The 16,519-nt window shown below is 47.5% G+C and overlaps 1 protein-coding gene across 7 annotated transcripts in view; it reads right to left on the reverse strand.

Annotated features, from left to right (window-relative positions):
- Positions 1–16,519, reverse strand: part of LOC138975218 (early endosome antigen 1-like) — a 144,091-nt gene that overhangs the window by 66,674 nt on the left and 60,898 nt on the right. The gene's annotated exons all lie outside the window — the stretch shown is intronic.

Raw genomic sequence — 16,519 nt, forward strand, 5'->3', positions numbered from 1 at the left:
CGAATCACATATATAGCAGTTGACACCGTCTGGTATGCTAAGGTACTGAAAGCGCTACCCATCTTTAAAGTAATTAAAGGGAAGCAACCCCACACCAAAAAAGCTGGAACTAGCATATGGTAGTGAGCTACCCCCTGGGAGTTACCTCCCATTAGCTACTTCCCATCCCACGCACGTGGCTACTTCATTCCGGCTCAGAGAAAAACCGAAACAAACAGCGGGGCAGGTGGGAGGGACTTCGATATGTGATTCGGGTAAGTATATTAATGAAATGAAAATTTACTTTAGAAATTTTCCATTAAATTACATATTCTTACTCCGAATCACATATATAGCAGATAACATCAACATGGCGGTGGGCAAGAAATAAATCAAACTCACCATCACATTCTGGACAGGAACTGGCCGGCTGCTATAAGGGCAGGTAGACCGCGAGATCCATCCTGTCTGAGTGCAGCCACGTCTCGAAGATAGTAATTAATGAAAATATCTTCTGAGCGCCAGTAAGCCGTCGAGAGCACCTCGTCAAGCCGTTGCGAGCGAAGAACGGCCAAAGACGAAGACCACGCCCTAGTCTCATGGGCTCTGGCCGAGACCAGGGGAAAGGCAGGCTGAGCCCCCCCCCCACTTGTGTGACACCAACTGTAGGCTTGCCGAATAAGGGACGACACCCACCGGGCCAACGTAACTCTTGAAACGTCTTTCTCCCTTGAAGTGAGAAGAGAGATAAACAATAGCTTTTGTGAGGAGGAACGAACCGGCTGAGTCCGAGCCAAATACAGACGTAAGGCCCTAACTGGACAGTTGACCGAATCAGGGTCATCCGGAGCCAACGCGTTGGTCAAGGCCTTGACGCGAACCAACGGAGAGGCCTGCCCCGGAGCCTGATTCTTGGCCAGGAAGTCGGGACGGAAACGAAGAGATACTGAGCCGTCCGACTCGAACAAAATGTCACCTGGCAGACCCGACAGAGCGTGGACCTCGCTACCCCGTCGGGCCGTAGCCAAAAGAACCAGAAAAAGAGTCTTGCGAGTGAGATTGTAGAGACTCGACTCGCTCAAAGGCTCAAATTCCGCGGACCGCAAGAACGCTAAAACAAGGAACAGGTCCCACTTAGGAGCGGGCAAACGAGACCGGACCTCCTTGAGAGCAGCGCCCTTAATGACAGCAGCGATCACCCCCCCCACTTGAACAGATCGGCCGATCTGCTTGAGAGTAGCAGAGATCGCAGAGCGCCGGACCCTCATAGAGGAGACGGAGGCACCCTGCGAAAACATAAACGAGAGGTGGTTGGCGACCTGCATAGAGCGAGGAGCCACTGCAACCACCCCTTTAGCGGAACACCAGGAGGCCCAGGCCCTCCAGTGCGAGGCGTATACGGACGAGGTGGAAGCCCTATGGGAGCTGCCCACCAAGTCCAGCGTCGGAGAAGACGCACCAGAGCGCCTCAGTGAGTCCCGAACAACATCCACACGTGAAGCTTCAGAAGACTGGGCTCCTCGTGTGGAATGCCTGTTCGGGGCTGCACTAATTCCCCTCTTCGCAGAGAGAGAGGAATGGGAGGACCTTGGGCGAGCCGAAGCAGGTCTGGGAACCAGTCCTGCGACGGCCAGAGGGGCGCGACCAGAAGTAGAAGGGCCGGCCCCTCCAGCTCCGCCTTTCGAATTACTCGGCCGAGTAATGGGAAAGGCGGAAAGGCGTACGCCTCCAGACCCGTCCAGGGAATGTCCAGAGCGTTCACTCGCCAAGCCTGAGGGTCCGGGAATGGCGAGACGAACACCGGGAGCCTCTTCGAGAACCTGGTGGCAAACAGGTCGACGAGAGGCTTTGGGACTTGGGTCCAAAGGCGAAGCAGTGCCCCGTGAGTGACTGTCCACTCGGACTGAAGCACCCTGCCGGAGCGACTGAGAGCGTCCGCCAGAGTGTTCAGCCTCCCTGGAAGGTACCTGGCGGAGATCGAGATGCGGTGTTGGTAACACCACCTCAAGACCTCGCAGGTCCTGTCCGAGAGAGACGGGGACCGCGAGCCTCCCTGCTTGTTGATATAAGCTGCCACTGTCGTGTTGTCTGTAAACAGACGAACATGCTTGGCCTGCAGGGAGGGCAGAAACCGGGTGAGAGCTAGAGCTACTGCTTCTAGTTCCAGCCGGTTGATATGCCACTGGCTCTGTTCCACCGACCACAGACCTGACACCGTGTGTAGGTCCGTGTGAGCCCCCCACCCCAGCAAGGACGCGTCCGTGAACAGGTCCAAGTCCGGGGGAGGCAAGGCAATCGGAACCCCTCTGCACACCCACTCCGTGTCCAACCACGGGAGGGTGGTAGACTGGAACCATCCCTGGAGAGGGACGAGGACGTTCCAATCCACCCGAGTCGAGCCCACAAACGGCTTCAGAGCTGCCTGAAAAGGACGCTTGTGTACCCGACCCAGAGGGACCAACAGAGCCATGGATTCCATCTGTCCCAAGATGGAGGCAAGAGAGCGAAGGGGCGCCTGCAGGAGGGGCAAAGTCGAGCGTATCTGAGCTTGGAGCTTGTCCACCCTCTTTTGAGAGGGGCGGACAGTCCAAGCGACCGTGTCGAAGGACATCCCCAAGTAGGTGAACGTCTGCGACGGGGTCAGCTCCGACTTTGACGCGTTGATCGAGAACCCCAACGAGTGGGCTTCCCGAAGAACCGTCTGGGTATGCTGCGTGCAGCCTGCCTGGGACTGGTTCAGAACGAGCCAGTCGTCCAGGTAAACCCGCAGGCGGATACCCTGAGACCTCACCAGAGCGCCCAGCTGTCGGACCACCATGGTAAAAATCCATGGTGCGAGCGACAAACCGAAAGGGAGGGCGCGGAACTGGTAGACCTGCTCGTCCCACCGGAAACGAAGCCATTTCCGGTCGGACGGATGCACCAGGATGTGAAAGTATGCATCTGTCAGGTCTATGGAGGTCGCCCAATCTCCTGGGCGGAGAGAGTCTCTGACCTTGGCGGGCGTCTCCATCTTGAACTTTATCTCTCTCAAGAAAGTATTGAGAAAAGATAAGTCCAAGACCGGACGCCACGCCCCTGAAGCTTTGGGCACGGCGAAAAGGCGCCCGTAAAATCCCAGGGAGCTTTGGTCCAGGACCCTCTCCACTGCCCCCTTCTGCACCAGGGAGGCAACTTCCGTTTGCAGAACGGATCTTGCCTCCTGAGAGCAGGGGGGCTTGAAGCGTGGCGGATGTCGGGAAAGAGGAGCCTTCTCCTCCCGCCATAAGAGACGGAAGCCCGATCTCACAACTCCCACTATCCATTGGCTGTCTACTGAGACCATCCAATGGGTGAGTGCCCGGGAGAGGCCCCCCCGCCATCACCAAAGTGGAGGGCGGGGGGGGGGTGAGACCGGGGGCGCTTCATTGGGGGTGAGGCTTGCTGTTAGAGCCGCCACGCCCCCTTCCCGACACTGTCTTCTTCTTGCCACCTCGAGAGCTCTGCTGAGCAGGCCTCTTTTGAGCAGGCTTGGGCTTGGAACTCGGCTGAGACTTCCCCTGCTGGGAAGGCTTAGCCTGCTTCGCGCCCTGTAGAGCCATGTCCAGGAACTGAGCGTCCTTGTTGGACTGAATCTCTGCCTGCCGAGCGACAAGCGCCATGTGGCCGAGCAGCGATCCCTCTACAACCGGAGACACACGTAGTGTGTCTCTGGTAGCCTGATCGGCAAACTGAGAGTTGGCAAGAAACAACTCCCTCCTTGTCAAGACCGCATGCGCGTATTGCAAAGAGGAGAGACGAGTCTGTTCCTCATTGACCTTCGCCAGGGCCGTAAGCAGGGAGGAGACATCATCCGCATTTTGCTCCTCACTGAGGGAAAAAGGGACAAGAGAGTCGGTCAACGACCGAGACAGTGCCCGCACCAGCGTCTCGGAGATGGAAGCCAGCTCCAAGAGCTGACGACCGATCTCCTCCAGGGAGATAAGAGTACCCTCCCGCACTGGCACAACCGAGTCAGACTTGACTGGTTTGACAAGCAAAGCCTGCAGCTCCTGCGTCACCGGTAAGATGGCACGCGGGAGAGCAAAGGAAGTGGTGAGGTTGCGGCTACGGACAGGGAAAGCAATCCTCTTCTGTGCAGAATGCACAAAGGAAGAGGACTGCCCTTCATCCGCAAGCCAACCACGAGCCCGTTCCGGAACCGGCCCAAAAGGTGCCAGAAGAGGGAACGGCTCAACCGGAATACCACTGCTCCGTTTGTTCGGGTGCACCAGAACTTGGGACAGGTGGTATGAGACAGACGGAGATTCCACAAACCGGAAGGAGGAAGCGTCATCCTTATCCGGCAGGAAGTCTGCCATAGCTGAAGGCGCCGCCGAAACGGAAGTAGCGGACGTCGCTACACCTTCTGCAAAATACCGCGAAGTCACCTCGGCTGCAGAGTCAAGAATGGACTTGAGCTGAGAGGAAAACACAGTACGGGTGTCTTCGCTGACCACTGACTGCAGTTCAGACTGATCCATCAGCGAAGAACGACCGTAGTCATCAACCACAGTGGCTGAAGGGTACTCTGGATGACCGGAAACCGGAAACCTGTACCCACGAACATCGTCCTGGTTTAAACCCTGCCCAGTAGGGAGAGGGTAAACCGGAACACCGTCCGAGAACGCCGGATGTGGTTGGGCGGAAGTCAAAACCTCAGCAGAGGAAAGAGACGACCGTCCGTGCTGAAGCACCGGAAGTGCAAAAGCATCACGCTGTTGTTCCCTCTCCGCCATCCAAGAGGAAGTGGACGGAAGAGGGACAGCGTGCGTGTCCGGCCGAAGCCGGAAATGCAGACACCATAACCGCCGGGGGCGGAAGCGGTGAATGCACGAACTGCGGCCGGAAGCCGTGAAGCCCGTAGGCCAGCTCATGATCCATCCCATCGCGGCTGGCATTGCGAGCAAGCGTGGGGGGACCTATGCTTCCGGCGGGAGCCGGAAGCGCAGTAACCGTAAACGGTCGCCGCTGCTGGCTAACAGAGTCCTGCTCTACAAGAGGAGGCCTGCCGCCAGCCGAAAGCAGGGAGTGACCCTGCGCACACGAACCGTTGCCCGCACGGGGCTGTCCAGGCGCTTCACGAGAGCAAGAGGACCGGTTCAACTTACTTGTAACGTCTCCACCCGAGACAGGAAGTTGAGGAGCGGAAACAGAAGAAACCTTCCCGGAAGAGAGGGACTGAGTGTCCCCCCCCGAAACCGGAACGGCAGCGCTAACTGGAGTAGACGAGCGCTGCATCTCTGTCTGTACCAGAGAGCGAATCTCCGGGATAAGAGTCTGCAAGAGAGAGGACACAATCGTCCCCTGGTCCGACGCCGACAAAGCAGAGGGCGCAGAAACAACAGTAGAACTAGCACAAACGGGGGTGCTAGAAAGCGGAGGTGAAATAGGCACTGACAAAATTGTGTTGCGTGCAGCGTCTGACACCAATACAACAGGCTTAGAGCTAGAGGACTTGGGCTTAATCTTGCCCTTAATGTCTCCTTTACCCTTACGTTTATCCTGGTCTGCCATGCTGACCAACAACAAACAAGAAACAAGCGAAAAAATTTCACAGAAAAAGTTACTGAAAACGAAAGTCCTAACGGACAGCTAAGCAGTAACTACAGCAAAATAAAAACGAACCAAGCTTGCAACACACAATGCACAAGCGTCAGTGAACACGCCACAAAATACAAGCCAGCAAAGCTAACTGTAAACAAAATGGCGAAAGCACAACAGGTTACTGACGAACAATGTCCAAAGGACAACAGACAGCAACCAACGCACAAGTTCGAAAACAGAAAAATACAGAACGAGCTCACCAAAACAGGCGCCCGCACGGGAGACAAGATGAGTTACGTGGCCGGCAGGTGAACGAAGCAGCACAAGGCAGCCACAGTAGCGCACAGAAAATTCAATGACCTCTCACCAGGACAGCTGAAGTCGGAATGAAGTAGCCACGTGCGTGGGATGGGAAGTAGCTAATGGGAGGTAACTCCCAGGGGGTAGCTCACTACCATATGCTAGTTCCAGCTTTTTTGGTGTGGGGTTGCTTCCCTTTAATTACTTTAAAGATGGGTAGCGCTTTCAGTACCTTAGCATACCAGACGGTGTCAACTGCTATATATGTGATTCGGAGTAAGAATATGTAATTTAATTGCAACTTAATTAAAACGTTGGGGAAGGTAATTACGGTTTTGTTTAAACCCACAGTGAACAAACAAACAAAGTGGGAAAAGAGATACAGAGAGATCTAACACACTTAACTTTTTAAGATTTTGTGTTCAAAGTGAACACTGTCTTGTGATGAATACTTTGGGTTATTTTTTGCACTGGTATTTTGTGTTTCAGGGTAATTAATAAGACTGGCACCCCATACTTAAACCTTGCTTATTTGTTCAATAAAATAGGGTCAAACCTGGAGCTAATATTTAATCATTGTTTCACCTTTCGTACTGCTTCAGTTTGATTTGCTTGCAAAGTTGCAAGCTATTTACAAAAAAACTTTACTGCAAGTCAAGTTAGACCAAGTTTGGTTTTGCTGATTTATACACACAAGCACACACATACACACACCTAGCTCCCACACAAAAAACAACTACTACAAAACCAACAACAACTACAACACACCACACCACAACACACCACACCACACCACAACACAACACAACACAACACACAACCTGCTTTTGCTCAAAAACAAGAACAATAATAAAGTCAGAATGAGAGCAGATAGGAAAGTATGCAGATTTAACATGGTAAAACTAAACAATAAAACGCTTAAAGAATAACCTCTTCAAAAAAGAAAAAGCAAAGGAACTATTTCTGGCTAGGGCTTACACTACATGCAACGTACAGTCCACACAAAATCTGTAAATATCAATTAATGTTGAGAGAAAAAAGAAAGGTTAGTTATGCCAGAAAATGTCACCATCATCTACATGGGTGGAATACTTTTTGACTCTAATCTCCCAATAGCCCACCCAGTGTTTTGTTTTCATTGACACCATAATGAAAACTAAACATGAGCTACAGTAAGGATTGTAGAACAAGCATAAGTCCGTCTAGTCCCAGACTGGCACAAGCTTGAAGAGGTTAGAGCCAAACAGTAATCCAATCAACCTTAAAACAGACACCGGCCTTTGCACATACCAAGGGTCATACACCCCATATAATCCCCACATAATTCTCACTGCCAAGAGCCGATAGCGGGTTGATCATTCAGTTTCTGAGTTCGCCACTACCCTCCCATACTCAGAAACCCATGCCCCCAAAGAGCCACTGGAAGTAGACCTGGATGGGCCATTTTATTAAAGCTAACAGAGTAATAATGTCTGCGGATACAACAGTGAATTATCACGGACTTATGTCGTATCAGGGACCTATATAATATTTATAGGTCTATGGTCTTATGAACACTTGACAACACTTGCAGACACCATTAACTCCCGTGGACGTTTCTGTGAATATGAACCCTGACAAAGCTCTTGTGAACATATGCAGACACCAACCAAAGAACTCATATGCTAAAGCTCTTTAGAACTCTGGCACCCCGTAGAGAAGTCATTCGGTTTGAAGTGAAAGTACATATGGATTATACTAACACCACCCACTGGTGACATGTACAAGTTCGCAAGAACACAGACACCGTCAGCAAAAGTAATTAACTCCTGTGTAAAACATGGGTCAGGGGCTAAAGGCAAAGAAGGCTATGACCACCTAAATTTCACTGTGAAAATGAAATGTGAAACACAAAAGAAAGGGAGGGAGAAGGAGAGAGGGGGGGGGGGGGGGCAGAGCAAGAGAGAGAGGGGAAAGCAGGAAAACAGACAAACAGACAGACATATACAAAGAGAGACTAGTGAGAGACAGAGACTCGTATACACAGAGAATAGTACTTTCTTTCATTAAAAAAAACCTATTCAAACTTTCTGTCCCGCAACACAGATAGCACTCCTCAGGAATGATTTTATTTAACCATATTCAAACTGAACGCATTTTCCTACCTGAGGAACTGAGTCATGGCAGATCAAAGCCCACACAACAGATTCAATTTGTAACAGCACAATGGCAAGAAATATGTTTAGCCTTATGCCCTAACTTTTACCTTCAATAGGCCTGGCACTCTCAAAGGGGACTTTTGTTTGGTACTCAAAATGTCAAAGGATACAAAAGTCGCACAAAAACAGATTCATAAATCCTGCGATTCCATTACGATCTGTACACAATTCTGCACTGTACTTGTGAGGGAGGTTATGCATATATTATACTAGAATGAATACCCGCTTCGCCGGGTAGCCGGCTTCGCCGGGAAGAAGTACTTAGAGCCGTACGCCGGCTTTGCCGGGTCCGAACAATGGACCCGCCAAGCTTAGGTCCCTCCCAGATTCGTGGAATGGGAACAGCACGAAAATGATTCAGTGGCCATAATGCCATTCCTGACCATATCGAGTCCCATCCTTGTCGACGAATGTAACCGTGTTAATCACCTTTGGAGGCGAACTCCACTCAAACAGGATTGAGCAATTTATAGCTTATCTGTAAGCCCTTTTGAACTGTTATGGCTTCTCAAAAGTAAAAAGTAAATTTTAAGGGGCTTATTGTCCGTCAGGTCTTAATTGCCTATATTGGACATGAATTGGTTTATACGATTCGAGTTTTTACGCCCTCACGGCTTTTGATGTTTGCGTGTTTAGGTGATCAGCCATCTGCACTTATGGTAGAATGACCAAGATCTTTAACGTGCCATTGTGGTGACACGGGGGTGGGAGATGGATACCGTCTCTGGGTCTGCACATAAAGTTGACCCGTGTCCGTCCCGGCCCGGATTCGAACCAGCGACCTCTCGATCACAAGTCCAGTGCTCAACCACCTGAGCTACCCGGGCCCCCAAAGGAAGGCCAGTACATACTAATACACAAAAGCCGCCAGACCACATCACAAACAGAACTGAACAATCCCCAGGTGTTGCTCACATAGAGACACACACACACACACACACACACACACACACACACAAACACAGAGAAGCCGTATCTATAGAGAGATAGATGACAGTGTATTTTTCGCGTGGCTATAAATTGATTCGACCTTTGCACTTTTACAGTGAGGATAATTTACGGGTCCAATTTACGTTCTGGACACTGTGGTGACCTTCTAAAAATAGTAACAGAACGCCGGGAATATCCGAAGACGCACCACTCATACTATAGTGCACCATACGAAGGAAGGGAGGTAAACGCTGAAAACCTGGAGAAGATGAGAAGATAAGGAAGAGTTACTTATAAGGGTGAAATGAATACAAAAACCAAAATCAGTTCAGCGCTGCGCGCTGAGAGCACGTGTTGAAATATCTCATCGATGATATTGTGTCCGGGGTGTAGCTGAATACGGTGTCCAAATTTGAAAAAGATCCACCGAGAACTTTGGCTTTGGTGTGTCGGTATGGGGGCCCGGGTAGCGGAGGTGGAACCAAAATAGCTGAGGTGAAACCAAAATCGGTTCAGCGCTGCGCGCTGAGAGCACGTGTTGAAATATCAACCAGGTTGTGTCCTGTCCCGGGTCTACCTGAATATGCCCACCAAATTTGAAGCAGATCCATCGAGAACTTTGGCCGTGCATCGCGAACTCACACACAGACACACACACAGACACACAGACACAAGTCGTATATATATATAGATATATGAAACATAGTTTTCGCATGGAAACACCTTATTGTGTCCATTCACATCCAAGCGCAAAAAAACATATTACATTCAAGATTAGTGATCGAATCACCAGACCACCATGCCCAGAAATAAAATGTCGGTTGCTCTGCCTTAAAAAAAAAGTTCGCTGAGACTTGAACAAGAATGTTGTCACTAGTCACAGCTTCAAGCGTATCTCTGCAAGAAAACGTGAATGCTGGCTACACTTTGAACAAAATAAAACAATATAGTCTGGAAACCAAGTACACAATAACCGAGAGCTACATTTGGTTTCAGATGATTTGTGACAATTGAGGATACTCAATGTGTTAAAAAGGGTGAACGAGTCTGTACAGAACAAATGTCTGCAAATGAGCTTTTTGAAGACTGGGAGCAGGAGAAAAGAAGAATCACGAAGTATAAATCCTTGGCGTCAACTCCTTTTCTTCATAAATTGGATACGTTTGCTTCAAAGCCTTCAATCTTTAAATGAACATCACACCGTGTATTTTAAGATGAAAGTCACCGTTACATACAGAGAGAGTGAGAAAGAGAGAGAGAGAAAGAGAGAGAGAAAGAGAGAGAGAGAGAGAGGGAGGTAGAGAGAGGGAGGGAGGGAGGGAGGGAGAGAGAGAGAGAGAAAGAGAGAGCAAGGTTTGGGCGGAGGGAGGGGGGCCGGGTCATCTGGAAATACGGAAGTGCTTGCGAGCACAGGGAATGTATGTGTGTATGCGCGTGGAAGAGAGAGAGAGAGAGAGAGAGAGAGAGAGAGAGATCGGCAGGCAAGAGAATTGCCTGGCGGACGAAAGACTGAAGGACCAACAAAAGCCTTTGATACTTCAAGTGTTGATAAAGTTGTTCACACGATTTTCTGGCTGCATGGCCACACGCCGGCTTGGCTGGTTCAGATTAGGGGGATTAGGGGGATCAGCAGCAGTAAGTGTTGATGTGCACACCGAGCAGTGCCACAAACGGTTTTGGAACATTATCAGTGAAGAAGACAGGGTAAGAATGTACGTCTGCAGTTTTTTCTTCGGAAAATCAAGCAGTACACATTCTTAGAAAAAAAATAGAGAGAGACTGAAAAACGAGATAAGTACACGCAAACAAGAAGTGGTCGTAAACAGGAAGGAGAAAAAGAGGGAAGGTGTAAAGGAAGAAAAATATCAACATGAACACTTGCCATATAATCGAAGAACAACGCAGTGCATTGTGTAGAAACAAACTACCGTACTCTCTCTCTCTCTCTCTCTCTCTCTCTCTCTCTCTTTCTCTCTCAAGTCAAAGCATGTAAGAACGCCCATGTCACCAATAATCCTTTCATTCGGTGCTCGGACCGAACTCCTGCACAATGAGCCGCAACATGCAAACTTACTGAGACAGACGAAGCTGCTCCCATAAACGACACAGGCACGATTAAGCTCATACAAACAACCGTCGTTTGTGTTGACTTAGGAGCTAAATAATGCCGGAACAATATGCCTGGGTCGCTTGCCTTGCCAAAGTATGCGGATTGTGTGAGTCCGCCATGATAACCAAATGTTCAAACAAGAACAAAAATAAATGTCATTAAAAAGAAACAAACGGGACACCCACAAAAGTACAGTGCGAGAGTTCTGGCACTCTCGTGAGCAAGTCTTTTTAATTTCTATTTAAAAAAAATAGAGAGAGACTGAAAAACGAGATAAGTACACGCAAACAAGAAGTGGTCGTAAACAGGAAGGAGAAAAAGAGGGAAGGTGTAAAGGAAGAAAAATACCAACATGAACACTTGCCATATAATCGAAGAACAACTGCATTTAACTTCTATTTAATTTCTATTTTATGACACATGAAAGGACTTTGACCGAAACAGCCCCCCCCCCTCCCCCCCTCACCACACACACACACTACTGAATGAATTTGAATTTATTTATGTCGCTTGTTTGAGTGTTTTCTGCGGTGCCTCTACCTTGAAGTACTCTTCCCCTTTCTTCTCAAATTCTTCCCGAACCCACTCCACTGACACACCCACTCAAACCCACTGCGAACCATAATATTTTATTAACTGGTCAACAGCAAAAGAAAGCTTCGTCCGGAGAGGACCTTTCCTACAATCTACAGGCACACGACGCTTGCTTGTGTGGGGGTGGGTGGGTGGGTGAGAGAAGGTTCTGGTTGTTGGTGTGGGCACTGCATGAGCTCCATGTCCAGTGAGGTCAGTGGGGATCTCGCGGCAATCTTCTACAAAGCCTTTCTACAGTTGAACTAACCAAACACATTTAATCCGAATGGCAACTGTATGTGTGTACGTGTGTGCGTGTGCGAGTGTGGGCGCGCGCGCTTGAAATCAGCATACCAGTCCGTTTATCGTTGCCGTGTGGTTCTCTATTGAAGTACATCATCCGTCCACACTTATGGCCGTGGCTGGTTTGCGGAGCCTTCCTATCATGACCAGAATGTGTGTTATATCTGCTTGTCATACAGTACTGCAGTTCTAGAAAAAAAAGACCTACTTGTGTCGTGCGTGACAACATATGGACACAGTACGTGCTCTTCCTAGCACACAAAACAAACAGGGTTTGAATCACGCGCGTGTGCAGAAGACAGAAAAATCGAGTGCACATGTATTAGCTCACACCGCACAATGTATACCAACATCTACTCTCACTGTTGAAACTGATGCAAATATCAATCTATGCATTTTGACTGAAACTTTGTCTGTCTGTCTCTCTTTCTCCCCCTATCTCCATACCATCATAGATTTGATTTGGAGAAGGCCCCTCTTTCTACAAAAAGCAAAAACACTTTTGATAACTTCGGCCGGCGGGCTGTAACAACACAGATCAACGACCCATCCCACTCGACCAAAACGCACCAATTTTACTTAATTTTTAACGTTTCAGATCTTACATTTTACAACAACAAAAACACAACAAGAGTGTTCCGATATTACTTTTCACTTGTAACTATCGATTGTAATAATTTTTTACTCAGTCTTAACTGATTATATATTAAACTCACACAGTCTCTCTGTATCTGGGCTGCAGAGACAGCATTACGTCCCTTTACTGAGTAGGCTCTTGTCACTGCATGGTAATCTAGGCTCTTGAAACGTGATGTGCAAGTCTGTGCGCTATGTTGGGCGCAAAGTAAGAATCCGGGGCAGAGATGGAATAATCGGGATTTCCCGAAACCTCATTTTGATTTCCAACAAAGCGTCGCATTTCCGGAAACGAGCTGCCTCGTTCTAGAAATGGCAACCCTTCGACTGGCACAAAAAAGTATACCCTTTTCACAGGTCATGAATAAGGTATATGAAAAAGCAAGGTCTTATACAGGGGAAGTCTTGAATTGGGGGGGGGGGGGGTACACTAAGGCACGCACATACGCACACACACACACACCGGCAGCCGGGCACATACAGCACACACACACGGCACACACACACACACCGCACGCACGCCGCGGCACACACACACACACACACACGCGCAAGTACATGTGGCTCTCAAAAACGTGTAAACCAATTTTCACCCACAATAAAACGTCCAATAGTTTTTGAGATATGCTTTGTACACACACACACACACGGCACCGTACACACACACACACACACACACACACACACACACACACACACACACACACAGTGACGGCAAACACACACACACATACACACACACACACACACATACACACACACACACACACGAGGGCCCCAGAGGGTTTTAAATCGTGATCGTGATTGGTGTTTTTTGACCTTTCTGTGACCGTGATTGCCGAAATTTCCATTTCTGTGATCGTGATGGGACCGTTTGCCCGTGACAGTGATTGAAAAATGAAGGTGTGACTGACAGTGCCGCCTCAACTTTTATGACGCCATCAAAGACATTATTTTATCGAAAAAATGAGAGAAAAAAAAACGTCTGGGGATATCATACCCAGGAACTCTCATGTCAAATTTCATAAAGATCGGTCCAGTAGTTTACTCTGAATCGCTCTACACACACACACGTACCGACACACACACCCGTGACACACACATACACACCACAACCCTCGTCTCGATTCCCCCTCTATCATTGTTATAAAACATTTAGTCAAAACTTGACTAAATGTAAAGAAGAGAAAGGGGGGGGGGGGGGGGGGAGGCTTCACACTTTGGTGGTTTTTGACACCGAACCACAACTCACACATGACTCGGTTCTAACTGCCTTGTCGCACGTGACTCAGTTTCGCGCATGTCACTGGCAACTTTAGCCCATGGCTCAGAGAGCGATAGTCACTCAGCTGAAGCGCACAGCGTCAATTTGCAGTGTGAAATGACCGCGGGTGCGAGACGTGTAAAAACATTGATGGCTGTAAGTACAGGAAAAATCTTCAAGGAACAATTACAGGTAAGGCACAGTATTTATCAGTACACCTACCGGCTTCAGAAAGATATTTTCATTGCGAACTCCTCGCTGGCAGCAGAGACATGCTGGCAGCTAGTGACTGCCATCAGATTTTTGAATCCTACTTTGAGTTATGGTCCCATCATTCATCGGAGTGGCCACAGCATGAAAACTGTCTAAGTTTTAACCACCATGCATTGTCACGGTGGGCTAGATCAATGATACCGTCTTGCATGGTAGGAAATCATAGTAATCTTGAACTTTTAGTGTGTTAAAAATTAGATTCATAGCTCAGAATCCAGTGCCATTCTTTACTTATTTTTAATACAGGTCCCTGTAATTACAAAGAACATTTGACGGATTCTCATTTATTATATTCTCAGTTCAACATTTTCCACATGAGACATCGGGTTTCCATAGCCTACGTGTGTAAGATTCAGTGCCAGATCAACTAAAGTTTAAAAACAAATCACAAACAAAAAACCTTCGCTTGTATTTTTAGATTGATTTTTATGGTTCATTTGCTCCCATAGTTGAGTACATTTACATTTTGCAGAATGTAATTTTGTTTTAAACCTTTGGCCAATAACCGCAGTGAGAGTGAATGAACACACATTCTTAAAAGAGCGCAAAGTGAGAAGTCATTGTAGCCAGTCATATTTACTGATCAAAGCAATCTGAAAAAGAAAGGAGTTCGGTGTCAAGCAATGCAGACCTTTCCAAATTTCTCTTTGGGTTGGGCCATCCAGATACTCCAGTGGCAATTAGAGTATGAAATCAACATTTTAGCTGTCTCTCAGCATATCTAGTAATATTCCCTTTGATGAAGATGTCTACAAGTTGCACAACTGTACAACAACAACAAAATAACACAAACATACAAACAAATTCTGAGAAATCATTTTGATAACTTTGATTTAAATGTTGAGGAACAGCGTTTACTCAATACTAGGCGCTAACAGAGACACATTGAAGAGATGCGAAGCGAGGGCGCTCGCGTGAACTCTTGGGGTACCGCGCTCGGTCAGCGTGACCTCGCGCGATTGTCAGCCATCATCCCGTACTACATGTGTATGTTGTTGTTCGCTTGCTCTCTGACACTGATTTGAAGTGCTTTTCTGTCATATTTCTTTGGATATATCCAGCTGCAGATGAGAGATATCAGTGATAAGTAAACTTGATTCATATTCTGTAGTTTCAATAGTGTGCACACGAACGCATTTGAGAGGATTTGGTTCCCGAAACGAGTCAAAAACACGGTTCCCTCGGTTCTTGCGGCCATTGTTCTAAGTCCATGCCTTACATTGTGCGTGGAGGCAATGTTTGGGAGCTAATATTTTCTTTTGTGCGCAATGTTACTTTCCCTTAAGGTCCCTGGCGTCCACGTAAACCTCGAAAACCTCGTTTTGTGTTTGTATGTGTGTACTTTGTTAGTTTTGTTGTGTTTGTTAAAGGTCCTTGATTCCTGTAAACTGTTTTTTTCTTTCTTCTTAGGTCCCGTAAACCTCTTTTTTGTGTGATTGTTTTGTTGTTTGTTATTGTCTTTTTACATTTAGTCAAGTTTTGACTAAATGTTTTAACGTAGAGGGGGGAATCGAGACGAGGGTCGTGGTGTATGTGTGTGTGTGTGTGTCTGTCTGTGTGTGTGTGTTGAGCGATTCAGACCAAACTACTGGACCGATCTTTATGAAATTTGACATGAGAGTTCCTGGGTATGAAATCCCCATACGTTTTTTTCATTTTTTCAATAAATGTCTTTGAATTTGATGACGTCATATCCGGCTTTTCGTGAAAGTTGAGGCGGCACTGTACGTCACGCTCTCATTTTTCAACCAAATTGGTTGAAATTTTGGTCAAGTAATCTTTGACGAAGGCCGGGGTTTGGTATTGCATTTCAGCTTGGTGGCTTAAAAACTAATGAGTGAGTTTGGTCATTAAAAATCTGAACATTGTAAAAACAAATTTTCTTCTAAAACGATCCAAATTTACGTTCATCTTATTCTTCATCATTTTCTGATTCTAAAAACATATAAATATGTTATATTTGGATTAAAAACAAGCTCTGAAAATTAAAAATATAACAATTATTATCAAAATTAAATTGTCCAAATCAATTTAAAAACACCTTCATCTTATTCCTTGTCGGTTCCTGATTCCAAAAACATATAGATATGATATGTTTGGATTAAAAACACGCTCAGAAAGTTAAAACGAAGATAGGTACAGAAAAGCGTGCTATCCTTCTCAGCGCAAGTACTACCCCGCTCTTCTTGTCAATTTCACTGCCTTTGCCGTGCGCGGTGGACATTAGCTGATGATGCTACGAGTATACGTCTTGCTGCGTTGCATTGCGTTCAGTTTCATTCTGTGAGTTCGACAGCTACTTGACTAAATGTTGTATTTTCGCCTTACGCGACTTGTTTGTTGTTCAGGTTGTTTTTACACCCCCGGTATAGGGGTGTGTATAGGATT

Source organism: Littorina saxatilis, linkage group LG1, assembly GCF_037325665.1.
Source record: "Littorina saxatilis isolate snail1 linkage group LG1, US_GU_Lsax_2.0, whole genome shotgun sequence".
In the NCBI taxonomy this organism is placed as follows: Eukaryota; Metazoa; Mollusca; class Gastropoda; order Littorinimorpha; family Littorinidae; genus Littorina; species Littorina saxatilis.